Genomic DNA, 16,411 nt, shown 5'->3' with positions numbered 1-16,411 from the left:
ATAATGAGCCTTTTGCGGTTTCACTTTTAATTCGTGTGTACTTAGACATGCATGGCTTAATCTTTGAGACAAGCATATAACTACTGGCAGGATCAACCAGAATAATGTTTTTATTCATATTTCATTCATATTTTTGAATAGAAATTAGCAATATAAATTTTATAGATTGTTTTCTATCGAATACGGCCATTTTTATATAGCATTCGTATACGTTTGTTGTTTTCACAATATATACTTGTTCCGCCACTAATAATAACAAGTTTTTTAATTATTGATGTTAAAAACACAATATTTTTTTTCGTAATACGTAATAATTTTCTTTATATTTGCATATTTCATTCTAAAATATCTTTTTTGTTCGACATACGTCATTATTGTATCCACACATGTACAATTTTTGTTTAACCAATATAAAATATTGAATTAAATCATTTGTATTTTGATGATAAATTTAAAATTTATCTGTATATATTCATATAAGACTCTTTGGTAATATATAATATAAAACCGAGCGCATATATGATATGTACGTTAGAAAAAATAATATATATATATATTATTTTCTTTTAATATAGGGACACCTCTTTTAATTTATCCCCGCAGGGAATTATCACATAACTCAGTATGTGATAATGGCAGACCAATATACATATATATCAAGATTATCAATACAAAATATATATCATTATTAGCCTGCCTCAATTGTAATTATTTATTTGGATTAACGATAAAGTTCGGAAACAATTTGTTATTCTATGTATAATAGAAACCTTGGCCTTTGTTTCAACATTATTATCTTTGGGCTTAAAATATTAACCGTGGAGCCAAGTCTCATATTCATAAATGAATAAAGAAACAAATTTGACGGATTAATATCTTCTCTACCGACAGACAGTATTTTGTCACGTCAATAGTAGATGGCCGGCCCATTGACCATCCTATAGTAGTTTTTGGACCCAATATCTTTAATTCGGGTATTTTCAATTGTCTTTGCCAATCAACCGTTTGGTACTCTCTCATATAATAAGAGAATACACATATAATTCCATTATATGGATATATCTTCATTATTTTATTTGCTACATCACCCTATAATAGTTTTTGAACCCGTCAACTTCAATTCGGGTATTTTCAATTGTCTTTGCCAACCATTTATATGGTATTCTCTATTATAATAAGAGAATACTAGTGTATATCCATTATATGGATATATCATCTTCATATTATTTGCTACACCACCCTATAGTAGTTTTTGAACCCATCATCTGCAATTCGGGTATTTTCAATTGTCTTTGCCAACCAACTATACGGTATTCTCTCTTATAATAAGAGAATACAAGTATATTTTCATTATATGGATATAATGCCATTTATTTTTCAATATCCATATAATTCATTTAGTTTTGTATGTACAAAACAAGTTTTCTTTATAGTATTGACAAAATCATATGTTTACGCATAACATAAGTTTTGACCAATACGAGGAGGGGCCCGCCAACGACCACCTCCCTATAGTAGTTTTTTACCCCACGCACTACTGCGTGCCTGTTTACAGTACTAGTGCCAGCTATCACTAGGTTTATATATCATGTTTCAGTGATATATGGGTAAATTCTACCATTTATTCTTATGTATATGGCATTTCTATGCCATATTTATACAATCCATTCATATCTTAATGTATATTTATTATATTATACATTATTATGCCTTATAGGTATTATACCTATAAGCCATATCCATACGATTCATTCACTAGTGCCGCCCCTCACTAGGTTTATAATTGTTATATCATTGATATACAATTTATTTCTATATATATGGCATTTATATGCCATATCCATACAATGCATTCACATTTCAATGTATATTTACTTGTTATACATTATTATGCCTTATAGGTATTATACCTATAAGCCATATCCATACGATTCACTTATATAAATATATGTATATTTTTCTATACATAATTTTTTTTTACTTTTGTATGGATTTTCTATGCATATCCATAGTTTATATGGATATGCTTGGCGTTCTATATAGTATTGACAAATTCATATGCATAACATAAGTTTTGACCAATACGAGGAGGGGCCCGCCAACGACCACCTCCCTATAGTAGTTTTTTACCCCACGCACTATTGCGTGCCTGTTTACAGTACTAGTGCCAGCTATCACTAGGTTTATATATCGTGTTTCAGTGATATATGGGTAAATTCTACCATTTATTCTTATGTATATGGCATTTCTATGCCATATTTATACAATCCATTCATATCTTAATGTATATTTATTATATTATACATTATTATGCCTTATAGGTATTATACCTATAAGCCATATCCATACGATTCATTCACTAGTGCCGCCCCTCACTAGGTTTATAATTGTTATATCATTGATATACAATTTATTTCTATATATATGGCATTTATATGCCATATCCATACAATGCATTCACATTTCAATGTATATTTACTTGTTATACATTATTATGCCTTATAGGTATTATACCTATAAGCCATATCCATACGATTCACTTATATAAATATATGTATATTTTTTCTATACATAATTTTTTTTTACTTTTGTATGGATTTCTATGCATATCCATAGTTTATATGGATATGCTTGGCGTTCTATATAGTATTGACAAATTCATATGCATAACATAAGTTTTGACCAATACGAGGAGGGGCCCGCCAACGACCACCTCCCTATAGTAGTTTTTTACCCCACGCACTATTGCGTGCCTGTTTACAGTACTAGTGCCAGCTATCACTAGGTTTATATATCGTGTTTCAGTGATATATGGGTAAATTCTACCATTTATTCTTATGTATATGGCATTTCTATGCCATATTTATACAATCCATTCATATCTTAATGTATATTTATTATATTATACATTATTATGCCTTATAGGTATTATACCTATAAGCCATATCCATACGATTCATTCACTAGTGCCGCCCCTCACTAGGTTTATAATTGTTATATCATTGATATACAATTTATTTCTATATATATGGCATTTATATGCCATATCCATACAATGCATTCACATTTCAATGTATATTTACTTGTTATACATTATTATGCCTTATAGGTATTATACCTATAAGCCATATCCATACGATTCACTTATATAAATATATGTATATTTTTCTATACATAATTTTTTTTTACTTTTGTATGGTTTTCTATGCATATCCATAGTTTATATGGATATGCTTGGCGTTCTATATAGTATTGACAAATTCATATGCATAACATAAGTTTTGACCAATACGAGGAGGGGCCCGCCAACGACCACCTCCCTATAGTAGTTTTTTACCCCACGCACTATTGCGTGCCTGTTTACAGTACTAGTGCCAGCTATCACTAGGTTTATATATCGTGTTTCAGTGATATATGGGTAAATTCTACCATTTATTCTTATGTATATGGCATTTCTATGCCATATTTATACAATCCATTCATATCTTAATGTATATTTATTATATTATACATTATTATGCCTTATAGGTATTATACCTATAAGCCATATCCATACGATTCATTCACTAGTGCCGCCCCTCACTAGGTTTATAATTGTTATATCATTGATATACAATTTATTTCTATATATATGGCATTTATATGCCATATCCATACAATGCATTCACATTTCAATGTATATTTACTTGTTATACATTATTATGCCTTATAGGTATTATACCTATAAGCCATATCCATACGATTCACTTATATAAATATATGTATATTTTTCTATACATAATTTTTTTTTACTTTTGTATGGTTTTCTATGCATATCCATAGTTTATATGGATATGCTTGGCGTTCTATATAGTATTGACAAATTCATATGCATAACATAAGTTTTGACCAATACGAGGAGGGGCCCGCCAACGACCACCTCCCTATAGTAGTTTTTTACCCCACGCACTATTGCGTGCCTGTTTACAGTACTAGTGCCAGCTATCACTAGGTTTATATATCGTGTTTCAGTGATATATGGGTAAATTCTACCATTTATTCTTATGTATATGGCATTTCTATGCCATATTTATACAATCCATTCATATCTTAATGTATATTTATTATATTATACATTATTATGCCTTATAGGTATTATACCTATAAGCCATATCCATACGATTCATTCACTAGTGCCGCCCCTCACTAGGTTTATAATTGTTATATCATTGATATACAATTTATTTCTATATATATGGCATTTATATGCCATATCCATACAATGCATTCACATTTCAATGTATATTTACTTGTTATACATTATTATGCCTTATAGGTATTATACCTATAAGCCATATCCATACGATTCACTTATATAAATATATGTATATTTTTCTATACATAATTTTTTTTTACTTTTGTATGGATTTCTATGCATATCCATAGTTTATATGGATATGCTTGGCGTTCTATATAGTATTGACAAATTCATATGCATAACATAAGTTTTGACCAATACGAGGAGGGGCCCGCCAACGACCACCTCCCTATAGTAGTTTTTTACCCCACGCACTATTGCGTGCCTGTTTACAGTACTAGTGCCAGCTATCACTAGGTTTATATATCGTGTTTCAGTGATATATGGGTAAATTCTACCATTTATTCTTATGTATATGGCATTTCTATGCCATATTTATACAATCCATTCATATCTTAATGTATATTTATTATATTATACATTATTATGCCTTATAGGTATTATACCTATAAGCCATATCCATACGATTCATTCACTAGTGCCGCCCCTCACTAGGTTTATAATTGTTATATCATTGATATACAATTTATTTCTATATATATGGCATTTATATGCCATATCCATACAATGCATTCACATTTCAATGTATATTTACTTGTTATACATTATTATGCCTTATAGGTATTATACCTATAAGCCATATCCATACGATTCACTTATATAAATATATGTATATTTTTCTATACATAATTTTTTTTTACTTTTGTATGGATTTCTATGCATATCCATAGTTTATATGGATATGCTTGGCGTTCTATATAGTATTGACAAATTCATATGCATAACATAAGTTTTGACCAATACGAGGAGGGGCCCGCCAACGACCACCTCCCTATAGTAGTTTTTTACCCCACGCACTATTGCGTGCATGTTTACAGTACTAGTGCCAGCTATCATTAGGTTTATATATCGTGTTTCAGTGATATATGGGTAAATTCTACCATTTATTCTTATGTATGTATATGGCATTTCTATGCCATATTTATATAATTCATTCATATCTTAATTTATATTTATTATATTATACATTATTATGCCTTATAGGTATTATACCTATAAGCCATATCCATACGATTCATATACTAGTGCAGCCCCTCACTAGGTTTATATATCTCATTTTAATTATATATTGGTAAATTCTATTATTTATTCTTGTGTATATGGCACTTATATGCCGCCATATCTATAAAAATGCATTTATATTTCAATGTATATTTTCTATATTATACATTATTATGCCTTAAAAAGTTATTATACCTACCATAAGGCGATATCCATACGATTCATTTATATAAAAGATATATGTATAATTTTCTATACATAATTTTTTTTTATGAATATATGGGTTTCCTAAGCATATCCATATAATACATTTAGTTTTATATGGATTAGATTGGTCTTCTTTATTGTATTGCCAAACTCATATTGATAAAATAAGTTTTGAACAATAAGAGGATCAGCCGCCAACCAACCAACCACTGCTACCATTGGAGGAACATATACTTACTTTTTATATGTCCTCTTACTTGAATGGTCCTCTCTTTACTTGAAAATTTCATTACCATAGGAATCTATTTATACATGGAATATGATTTCCACTACTTTTTCGCGTCACTAATAATTAATATGACGATACAGACTTGCTACCATAACATAAGTCTTGAACAATAATAGGAGCAGCCGCCAACCAACCACCAACCAACCAACCACTGCTACCATTGATAGTAATTTTATATGTCCTCTTTAGTTGAATTTCAATACCATAGGAATATTTATACATGGAATATGTTTTGCCACTACTTTTTCGCGTCACTAATAATATGACGATACAGTCTTGCTACCATAACATAAGTTTTGAACAATAAGAGGAGCAGACACACCAACCAACCAACCGCGCTGCTACCATTATATATACTTATATTTATATAAGTCCTCTTTACTTGAATGGCCTCTTTACTTGAATTTCAATACCATAGGAATATTTATTTATACATGGAATATGTTTTGCCACTACTTTTTCGCGTCACTAATAATATGACGATATAGACTTGCTACCATAACATAAGTTTTGAACAATAAGAGGAGCAGACACCAACCAACCAACCGCTGCTACCATTGAATGAACCATATATACAAACTTTTATATATGTCCTCTTTACTTGAATTTTAATACCATAGGAATATTTATACATGGAATATGTTTGCCACTTTATCATCGCGTCACTAATAAGATGACGATACATTTTGTTTGTTCAATATTTACTTATATATTGATGTTTCCAATTTAGGTCTTTTATATTTCTTCTTCCCTACCTTACACACCACAAACAAAGTGGCGTGCGATGCTGCAAGCAAGCATAATGATTATGCCCGCTTGCAACATCTTTATTATCGAATCATCAAGCAAAGGATAAGCTTCAGTGGATCGCAGTATGGCAGCTGCTCAACCACTTACAACACCTTGCCTGTTACAAAAGTCGTTTACAATTGATTCTAGGCTTTGTCATTGTATTAAATAATGCTTTTATATGTAACTAGCGCGGCATCAGGTGATCAAAGATCCTCCCAATTTACTATGTTACAAATTACATTGGCATCACATCCATTGTCGTTTATAAAGTAAATTATAAACTTTAAATGGTTTAGAAGCCATACAATGCAAATTGCCCCTTATTTATCATTGCAGTCCAGCACGGATACGACCTTAGAGGCGTTCAGGCATAATCCAACGGACGTAGCGTCATACCACTGTTCGCTCGAACAAGTATTGTGCCATTGGTCCGTACCTGCGGTTCCTCTCGTACTACGCAGGAATGCTGTCGCAACAACGTTTTGTCATTAGTAGGGTAAAACTAACCTGTCTCACGACGGTCTAAACCCAGCTCACGTTCCCTTGCATGGGTGAACAATCCAACGCTTGGTGAATTTTGCTTCACAATGATAGGAAGAGCCGACATCGAAGGATCAAAAAGCGACGTCGCTATGAACGCTTGGCCGCCACAAGCCAGTTATCCCTATGGTAACTTTTCTGACACCTCTTGTTAAAAACTCTTTAAACCAAAAGGATCGATAGGCCGAGCTTTTGCTGTCCCTGTGTGTACTGAACACCGAGATCAAGTCAGCATTTGCCCTTTTGCTCTATGTGTGGTTTCTGTCCGCACTGAGCTGGCCTTGGGACACCTCCGTTATTATTTGAGAGATGTACCGCCCCAGTCAAACTCCCTACCTGGCAATGTCCTTGAATTGGATCATACCTGAGTAATTGGAGTTATACCAAATTTTCAAATCAAAAATACATAAATGCACCGTTTTATTAAAGAATTTGTTTGCGATTATATAACAAACTCGTGATACTTTGATCAAGAAGCTTGCATCAAAACCCAATACCATAAGATATAATAAATATATCCGTATAATGGCTAGGAAATGATACACGTTCCATTTAATCAAGTAAGTAAGGAAACAATAAGAGTAGTGGTATTTCATTGGCGATACCAAACCGAAGTCTAATATCTCCCACTTATTCTACACCTCTTATGTCTCCTTACACTGCCAGATTAGAGTCAAGCTCAAAAGGGTCTTCTTTCCCCGCTAATTATTCCAAGCCCGTTCCCTTGGCTGTGGTTTCGCTAGATAGTAGATAGGGACAGTGGGAATCGGATCCCTCCGCTTTTATTTAACGTGGCATGTTCCGCAATGAAGGGATTACAACCACGGCATTCTAATATACCCACAAGTGAGTACATAATGCACGGGTCTAGATTAAGCGCCAAACCAACGCCCCGGACTAGAAGCTATAGCTATATACATAGCAACCACCCCAGTAGCAATTCGAGTGCTTACTTGTCGGGCAAGCACTCCCCCTTGCGTAGGGGCGAGATCTATCTAAAATCTCTACCGTTCTGTGGGTCACGGCACCCGAGTTGTATAACGCAACATCCACGTCGAGCCCGAGGACTCTACCCGCGATATAGGTGTCAACCACAGCCACCACGATACTCCCACAAGGGGGCCAACCTCAATGAGCAGCCTTGGAGCTGCTCAACCCGTGGTACCGAAATTACAGGCTCGGTGAGCCTCACCCCTTCAGCTCCGACAAGCTCGGATGGGGCAACCATTTGCCATATTAGTCGCCTCCTACGACAAGCTATGACAGGCTGTGGCAGAATTCTTCGCCGCTACCACACGGCAAGGGTTTTGGACTAAAAGTCCCTCCTCCTGCGGAACGCTTCGTCAGCAAACGTGTTGAGTCGTCGAGTCCTGTCCTCATCCTCCAGAATCCTTCCAAACGTCCAGTTTTCACCATCTCGCTGCACTCCAAGTCCATCAAGGTCGCGCAAATCTGCATAGAGGGGGCAGTCACACAAGACGTGCTGCCAATCCTCAACTGGATCGCCACATGAGCATGCGGCAGAGTCCGAGAGCGCTCTATTATGCAGAAATGCGTTTAACGATCCGTGTCCAGTGATCAGGAATCCGGTGCGCATCGGAAATCCGAAGTGTGGATTCCGAAATGCCAGAGTGACATCTGGGATGAACTTGTAGGTCACCCGTCCAGATGCATCTACGTCATCCCATCTGTCCTGCCATCTGTGCAGTAAGCACTGCTCCATACGCACCATCTTCTCTTCCCAGCTCAGACTCGTGAGGTCTTCGCCATACAGCAGATCGTATTCCTCCAGCGGGTATCCACGCTTTAGTTTGTATTTAACTGCCATTTGCATGGCAGCTAAATCAAACGGGGGAACGCCAGCAAGAACCTGCAGTGCCGCAGTGGACACTGTTCGGCATACCGGAAGGCTTCCCATAAGGATTAGCCTCTGGCAAGCAAGGAGTCGCCTCTTGGCCACAACTTGCTGCGTCGTAGTGACATACCATACCGAGGCACCAAATAGCGCACAGGGCACCATGAGTCCGGCATAGATGGTCCGCCTGGCTCGAGGACTGAAACCCCAGTCTACTCGAAGCACACGCGCCAATGCTGCAACGACTCCAGCCATACGCTGTCGAAGGTTCCCGACGTGCTCGAGGAATCTCAAGCCTTCGCTGACTGTGATGCCAAGGTACCGGCAGCTGCTTACATACGGCAAGTTTGCTCCAGCAAATTTTACCGCAGGGGGGCGACTTGGTACACGCGAAGGGCCACGCGTAAAGTGTTCGCTTCCTTTAAGCAGCATAATTACCGTCTTACTGGTGGAAACGGCAACGCCGACTTCCATCCCCCACGTTTCAACGATGGACATTAGTTGCGCTCCTTTTGTCTCCAGCGCGAGTCGGGAGTTTCCCTCGACGAGAAGCAGCAAATCATCCGCATACGCACTCAGTGTGCAGTACGACTCAAGGCGCCGGATCAGTACATCCATCAGCAGATCCCAAATGAATGGGCCGCTGATTGACCCCTGCGGACAGCCTCTAGTTACGGGGACATCAACTTCCTCGTAACTGCTTCGGATGACTGCTCTTCTGCCTGAGAAGAAGCTCTGCCACAAGCCCATCTCTCGGCATCCCAACTCCGCCAGTCGGCGCAGTGCAGCACTCCATTCCACATTGTCGAAGGCTCCCTTGAAGTCCACGAAAATGCCGAGCACGTATTTCGCCGGGCTGGCGTGAATACTGCTCTTCACGTGCATCCAAGCATCCTCCACACAACGTCCTTGGCGAAAACCGAACTGCCACCTGCAGCCTTCCGGAAGAACTTCTCTCACACGATCTACCATGATGGCCTCCAGCACCTTTCCGAAAACCGGAAGCAGGCAAATGCCGCGGTACGACGATGGCTCACACCTGTCCTTGTCGGGTCCCTTGAGCAGAGCTACCACACGAGGGCATTTCCACTCAGCAGGGAAGTACCCCGACCGGATGCAGCTGGAATACATCGCCGTAAGATGCTGAGGTATGGCGCGCCACACAGCCTTGCAAATCGTACCGTTGATGCCGTCCATGCCAGGCGAGCGTTTGCTCTTCAACCTAGCGACACAAGCACCAACCTCAGAAACTTCCAGGGGCGGTGGGAATTCCTCCGCTGAGGCAATCGGTGCATCGGACTCCGCAACTGGGAAAAAGTTGCGGAGGAGCACACGCGCACAGTCACTCCAGTTGGTGACTAGCTCGCCATTTACGCGAAGGCACCCAATCTCCGTCCGTTTCTTGCGACCTCGGCACATCTTGTAGACGCGCCCCCAGGGATCGTGTGAATTTTCTCCCACGAAGCGTCTCCAGCTGTCCTCCTTCGTCCTCAGGATGAGCTTCTTGTAGGCGGCCGAGGTAAGTCTCAGCTCGCGCACAATAAGCTCGGCCACGTCGTCATGGCGACGACGTCTGGCATCCTGAAGTCGGCGCCTAAGTCTCCTGACTTCGCGGCGCATCGCACTAAGGTCAGCGGTCCACCAACCTGGTCTCGATCTCGGCGATCCTGCAGTCCTCCTACCCAGAACAAGGTCGCACACTTCGTGGACGATCCTGCGAAGGGTAGAGGCTTGTTGGTCCAGCGGCGATTCTGAGAAGTCTTCCGGAAGTTCGGTTGCCCTACTCACCATTTCCTGCTCGAACAACCGCCAACGTGCATTGGAGAAGTTCCAGGACGGCACCGGAGCTAGGCTCTCAACGGCTGTATCGGTCGTTGGGTTGGCCACAACAGTAACGATGTTGTGGTCACTCAACTCCCAATCGTCCACTCTCCACTCGTATGTGGCTAGCATAGATCCTGCAGCGTTGGCGATCGTCACGTCGATGTCGCTCCGTCCGTTGCTGGACTCGAACGTGTACACCGAACTTGGCTGGTTTAGAACCACGGCTTCCTTCTCCACAATCCACTGAGACAGCAGCTCACCCCGATTATAGTTTGCAAGTCCCTCAGCGTGAGGAGGGAGCTTGCTAAACCACATGGGGGATGCTGCGTTCGCATCAAGGCCAAGGATTGCGGGGGTTCTGCTGGCCAGCAGCAGGACCGCATCCAAGTACGCGAGGTACGGTGGTAAATCGGCATCAAACTGACAATATGCGGAGCATAGAAAGATTAAGCCAAATCTTCCTTTTATGCTCACACATACGCCGTACTCCGTGGTGAGGGGCTCCACTTGCATGCAGGTGACATCCTGGTGATTAACTAGGATGGCCGCCTTTCCTCCTCGATCGGTAAAACTCCTTATACCGTCAGGCAGCTCATCCATCCTCCCGTCGTTCACATATGGCTCCTGGACCAGTGCGAACAGGCTCTTGCTCTCTCGCAATCGGACTCCGAGCTCGATGGTAGCAGCTCGTCCTTTGCCACAATTTGCTTGGATGAAGCTATACATTTTTAATGTCTAGCATTCACCCGCGCCAGCACCGCCGCATACACAGGGCACCCGGGGGACAGCATATGGTGCGCCGATGGGTAGCCCTTGAAGCGGCAATTCCGGCAGTCCACCGGATTGGTGCAGCCTCGCGCATTGTGGCCAGTCTGTCCGCACTGTCGGCAGACCTTGTCGCTCTCCTTCATCCTGCAACTGGCCACCTTGTGGTCGAAACCGACGCACCTATGGCACGCATAAGTGCGCACCAAGGCCCGGCAGTTATATGCAAACCACCCTATGTAGGCTTTTCCTCCGTCCAGGACATCAAGTGCCGTCGCGTCGACCTCTAGCGTCACGTTGACCGTGGCGCCATTAGCCTGCGACCAGGGCTTTTCGAGCCGCACCGTCCTCTTGAATTGTGCCAGGTCCATCTTGTCCTCGAAGTTGTTTTTATACAACTCCGTCATGAAGTCCTCGGGCGTGTGCGCAGTGTCGACGTTGCTCACTACAACCTTTGGCTTAAGTTCCGGGGTCTGCTTAATTTCAAGTCCGGCCTCGCCGAACTTCTTGTTAGCCATCACGCGCTTAAGCTCACTGGACGACGGGGTACGTATAACCGCACCGCCACGCGCCAATCCCCTGACTTCATGGAGTCGGACTCCTAGTGCAGGAGCGATTTCTTTCCGCACCTTCTCCGCCAGCTGCTTGCCCGAGATGGTCGGGTCTGGGCTGTGCACGACTGCCGACCAGGTCTCCCGCGGCTTTCGCGGCATCGGGATCGGCGTGGCAGAAGGCACTGGCAAGCTGGGGTACGCAACTGCATACGACGGCTGGTTAGCAACAGCGACTGGTCGCTGAGCTGGCGGCGGTGGCGTCTTCTTGCACTGCTTGTAGCGATCATCGAGGATGGCATTCCTAATAAGCAGCGACGAGATCAAGCCGTCGTACCTCGTTGCGACTTTCATAATCTCCGTCTGGAGTTTTGCAGACACTATATTCACAATGAGCCCTAGCAGCTCATCCCTGATCGCAGTCGACTCTTCTGCGACGCGGCACGATCCTTGCTTCACGATCTCCATGGAGCAGTGCGACGAGCGAACAACGGGAGGGGGAGAGGGGACTACGACCTCAACTCCAACGGCGACTTTTGCTGCAGCGGCTGATGTCGAGGCTTCAGCGGCGTCGGCAGCGGCAGCAGCAGCGGCAGCGGCAGCAGCAGTAGCAGCTGCAGCTACTACAGCAGCAGTGGGGGCGGCGGCAGCGGGAGCGGGCGGCGGCGGCATCTCCAGAGAAGAGAGCGTCTCCTCTACAAGGGGCTCTGGCCCGCCTCCAACTCCATCCACGGCAACAATCTTTGCCTGCGAGGCGTCCCTTGCGGCAGCACCTCGTCCACGCTTCCCCTTCGGGCGGCCTTTTCGTCCAACATTGACGCTACCTCGACTGCTGGCAGATTCGCTGCCCGAGCATCCGCCCTCCGTCTCCATCGGAGATGGAGCCATCGCCCACCTACCCTCTAAACTTTTTCTCGAGCAAGCTCACTTACCCGATAAGAAAGCTTAGGCGGTACACGCACAGCTGACGCGCGAGAGGAATCACGCGAGAGGGAACACCTGACGCCAAACGCTCTCGCGAAAGCTCTCTCACGAAAGCGCTCTCTCGAAAGCGCTCTCCAAGCACACGCGGCGCGCGCACGTGTGGAATTTTCCACAAAGGAAAACTCCGATTACTCCGCTCACCGCTGACTTTTCCTAAATGTTTTTACACCACCGTACTCCTTTCGCAAAGGCACGAATTTTGACGCAAATTTTAACTTTGTACACCACGTACTTTCCGAGATATGACCGACTGATTGGGACCACGAAAAAACACACGTCCGTCGTTAATCCATTCATGCGCGTCACTAATTAGATGACGAGGCATTTGGCTACCTTAAGAGAGTCATAGTTACTCCCGCCGTTGACCCGCGCTTACTTGAATTTCTTCACTTTGACATTCAGAGCACTGGGCAGAAATCACATTGTGTCAACACCCGCTAGGGCCATCACAATGCTTTGTTTTAATTAGACAGTCGGATTCCCCAAGTCCGTGCCAGTTCTGAATTGATTGTTAATTGATAATCGTTATAATTAATAAGAACTAATTGGTTTAACCCAATTAGTATTCTTAAAAATTTTAGCAAGAAAGTTCCACAATTGGCTACGTAACTAAACTATCCGGGGAACAAGTGACCAACATAAATGCCAGACACTCTATTTACCCAGAACGAGCACATAAACCATGTTATTGTTTCCCAATCAAGCCCGACTATCTCAATCTTCAGAGCCAATCCTTATCCCGAAGTTACGGATCTAATTTGCCGACTTCCCTTACCTACATTATTCTATCGACTAGAGACTCTTCACCTTGGAGACCAGCTGCGGATATTGGTACGGCCTGTTGAGAAGTTTGCGTGTCCCCACCATAAATTTTCAAGGTCCGAGGAGAAAATATCGACACAACAGTATATGTCATGCTCTTCTAGCCCATCTACCATATCTCTCTGCGAAAGACTTCCATGGTAGTACGGCTATAAAACAGAAAAGAAAACTCTTCCGATATCTCTCGACGGCTTCTTTATGGTCGTTCCTGTTGCCAGGATGAGCACGAGGCCCATATTTAATAACAAACGGATACTCAACAGGTTACGGAATTGGAACCGTATTCCCTTTCGTTCAAAATTATTCAAGTATATTAATTAGCTTGATTTATATAATATAATTATATTTGTATGGCATTTGTGTTTTACTTGAAAATTTTCGGCTTTCGCCTTGAACTTAGGACCGACTAACTCGTGATCAACCACTGTTCACACGAAACCCTTCTCCACTTCAGTCCTCCAAGGTCTCATTCGATTATTTGCTACTACCACCAAGATCTGTACCAATGGCAGCTCCATGCAGGCTTACGCCAAACACTTCTACGCATACCATTGTACCTTCCTACTCACTAAAGTTTCAAAATTTATATCACAAGTAATATAAATCATCTACTTTAGCGGTAATGTATAGGTATACAACTTAAGCGCCATCCATTTTAAGGGCTAGTTGCTTCGGCAGGTGAGTTGTTACACACTCCTTAGCGGATTTCGACTTCCATGATCACCGTCCTGCTGTTTTAAGCAACCAACGCCTTTCATGGTATCTGCATGAGTTGTTAATTTGGGCACCGTAACATTACGTTTGGTTCATCCCACAGCGCCAGTTCTGCTTACCAAAAGTGGCCCACTGGGCACATTATATCATAACCTTGAACTTCATATCAAGAAAGTTAAGGTTCTTACCCATTTAAAGTTTGAGAATAGGTTAAGATCGTTTCGACCCTAAGGCCTCTAATCATTCGCTTTACCAGATAAGATTATTTTATATAACATTAAAATGCACCAGCTATCCTGAGGGAAACTTCGGAAGGAACCAGCTACTAGATGGTTCGATTGGTCTTTCGCCCCTATACTCAATTCTGACAATCGATTTGCACGTCAGAACTGTTTCGGTCTTCCATCAGGGTTTCCCCTGACTTCAACCTGATCAAGTATAGTTCACCATCTTTCGGGTCACAGCATATATGCTCAAGGTACGTTCCAGTTAGAGGCATAAATAATATAAATATCATTATACATAACTATATAGAACGCCCCGGGATTGTGTTAATTAGCTATAAATAGTTAAAAAACTAATCCCATTATTAGTCAAGTTAATTACGCTATTAGGTTTATATCCCAATAACTTGCACATATGTTAGACTCCTTGGTCCGTGTTTCAAGACGGGTCCCGAAGGTATCCTGAATCTTTCGCATTGTTAATCATACAAGTGCATATAATAAACACAAAAATCAATGATAATTATGCCATTATATAATTCCGAAAAATTAACGCACTGTATTCATATAAATCTATCAGCACTTTATCAAATTAATAACATTTATTCTGTGTTAAAATGCAAGCAAATTAATTTGAATAAACTATAAGTTATATTTTATGATAAATTTTGTATGCTAATAGATTACAATGTCCTTATATGGAAAAAATGCACACTATTATCATAATATTGTTTAAATATTACAATTTTAATGATGAATTTTCCATAACGGATATTCAGGTTCATCGGGCTTAACCTCTAAGCAGTTTCACGTACTGTTTAACTCTCTATTCAGAGTTCTTTTCAACTTTCCCTCACGGTACTTGTTTACTATCGGTCTCATGGTTATATTTAGTTTTAGATGGAGTTTACCACCCACTTAGTGCTGCACTATCAAGCAACACGACTCTTTGGAAACATCATCTAGTAATCATTAACGTTATACGGGCCTGGCACCCTCTATGGGTAAATGGCCTCATTTAAGAAGGACTTAAATCGTTAATTTCTCATACTAGAATATTGACGCTCCATACACTGCATCTCACATTTGCCATATAGACAAAGTGACTTAGTGCTGAACTGATTTCTTTTCGCTCGCCGCTACTAAGAAAATCCTGGTTAGTTTCTTTTCCTCCCCTAATTAATATGCTTAAATTCAGGGGGTAGTCCATATGAGTTGAGGTTGTGTATAACTTTTTTTGCAATTAATTCTTTATATATAATGATAAAACATTTTATTAAATTCGTTATATATTTTATATATTTGTATGGCATTTTGTTTGGTCTAACGAATCAACGAAGAATAATAATATTGTCAACGGCTTTCTATTTACTAATCTTTAATAAGAGGACAATTCTAGATAAATTTTTTATGCTAGACATTTCTCAGTATTATTTGATTGAAAAAGAAAATATTTCTCTTCGTTTTTCACATTCAAATTATTTA

At 40.9% G+C, this 16,411-nt stretch overlaps 1 non-coding gene and 1 pseudogene across 1 annotated transcript in view; both read right to left on the bottom strand.

Moving 5' to 3' along the window:
• LOC119562020 overlaps positions 1 to 103 on the bottom strand; it is a 1,995-nt gene extending 1,892 nt beyond the window's left edge. Inside the window, exon 1 of the ribosomal RNA XR_005221611.1 lies at positions 1 to 103. This exon is cut by the window's left edge and continues 1,892 nt beyond it. This is a non-coding gene — a ribosomal RNA (small subunit ribosomal RNA).
• Positions 104 to 6,688: 6,585 nt separating this feature from the next.
• LOC119562057 lies at positions 6,689 to 16,150 on the bottom strand (annotated as a pseudogene).
• Between the last annotated feature and the right edge of the window lie 261 nt (positions 16,151 to 16,411).

Source organism: Drosophila subpulchrella, unplaced genomic scaffold, assembly GCF_014743375.2.
Source record: "Drosophila subpulchrella strain 33 F10 #4 breed RU33 unplaced genomic scaffold, RU_Dsub_v1.1 Primary Assembly Seq391, whole genome shotgun sequence".
Taxonomy (NCBI): domain Eukaryota; kingdom Metazoa; phylum Arthropoda; class Insecta; order Diptera; family Drosophilidae; genus Drosophila; species Drosophila subpulchrella.
Note: the sequence above shows the minus strand (reverse complement) of the source record. Positions and strands in the feature narration are given on the sequence as shown.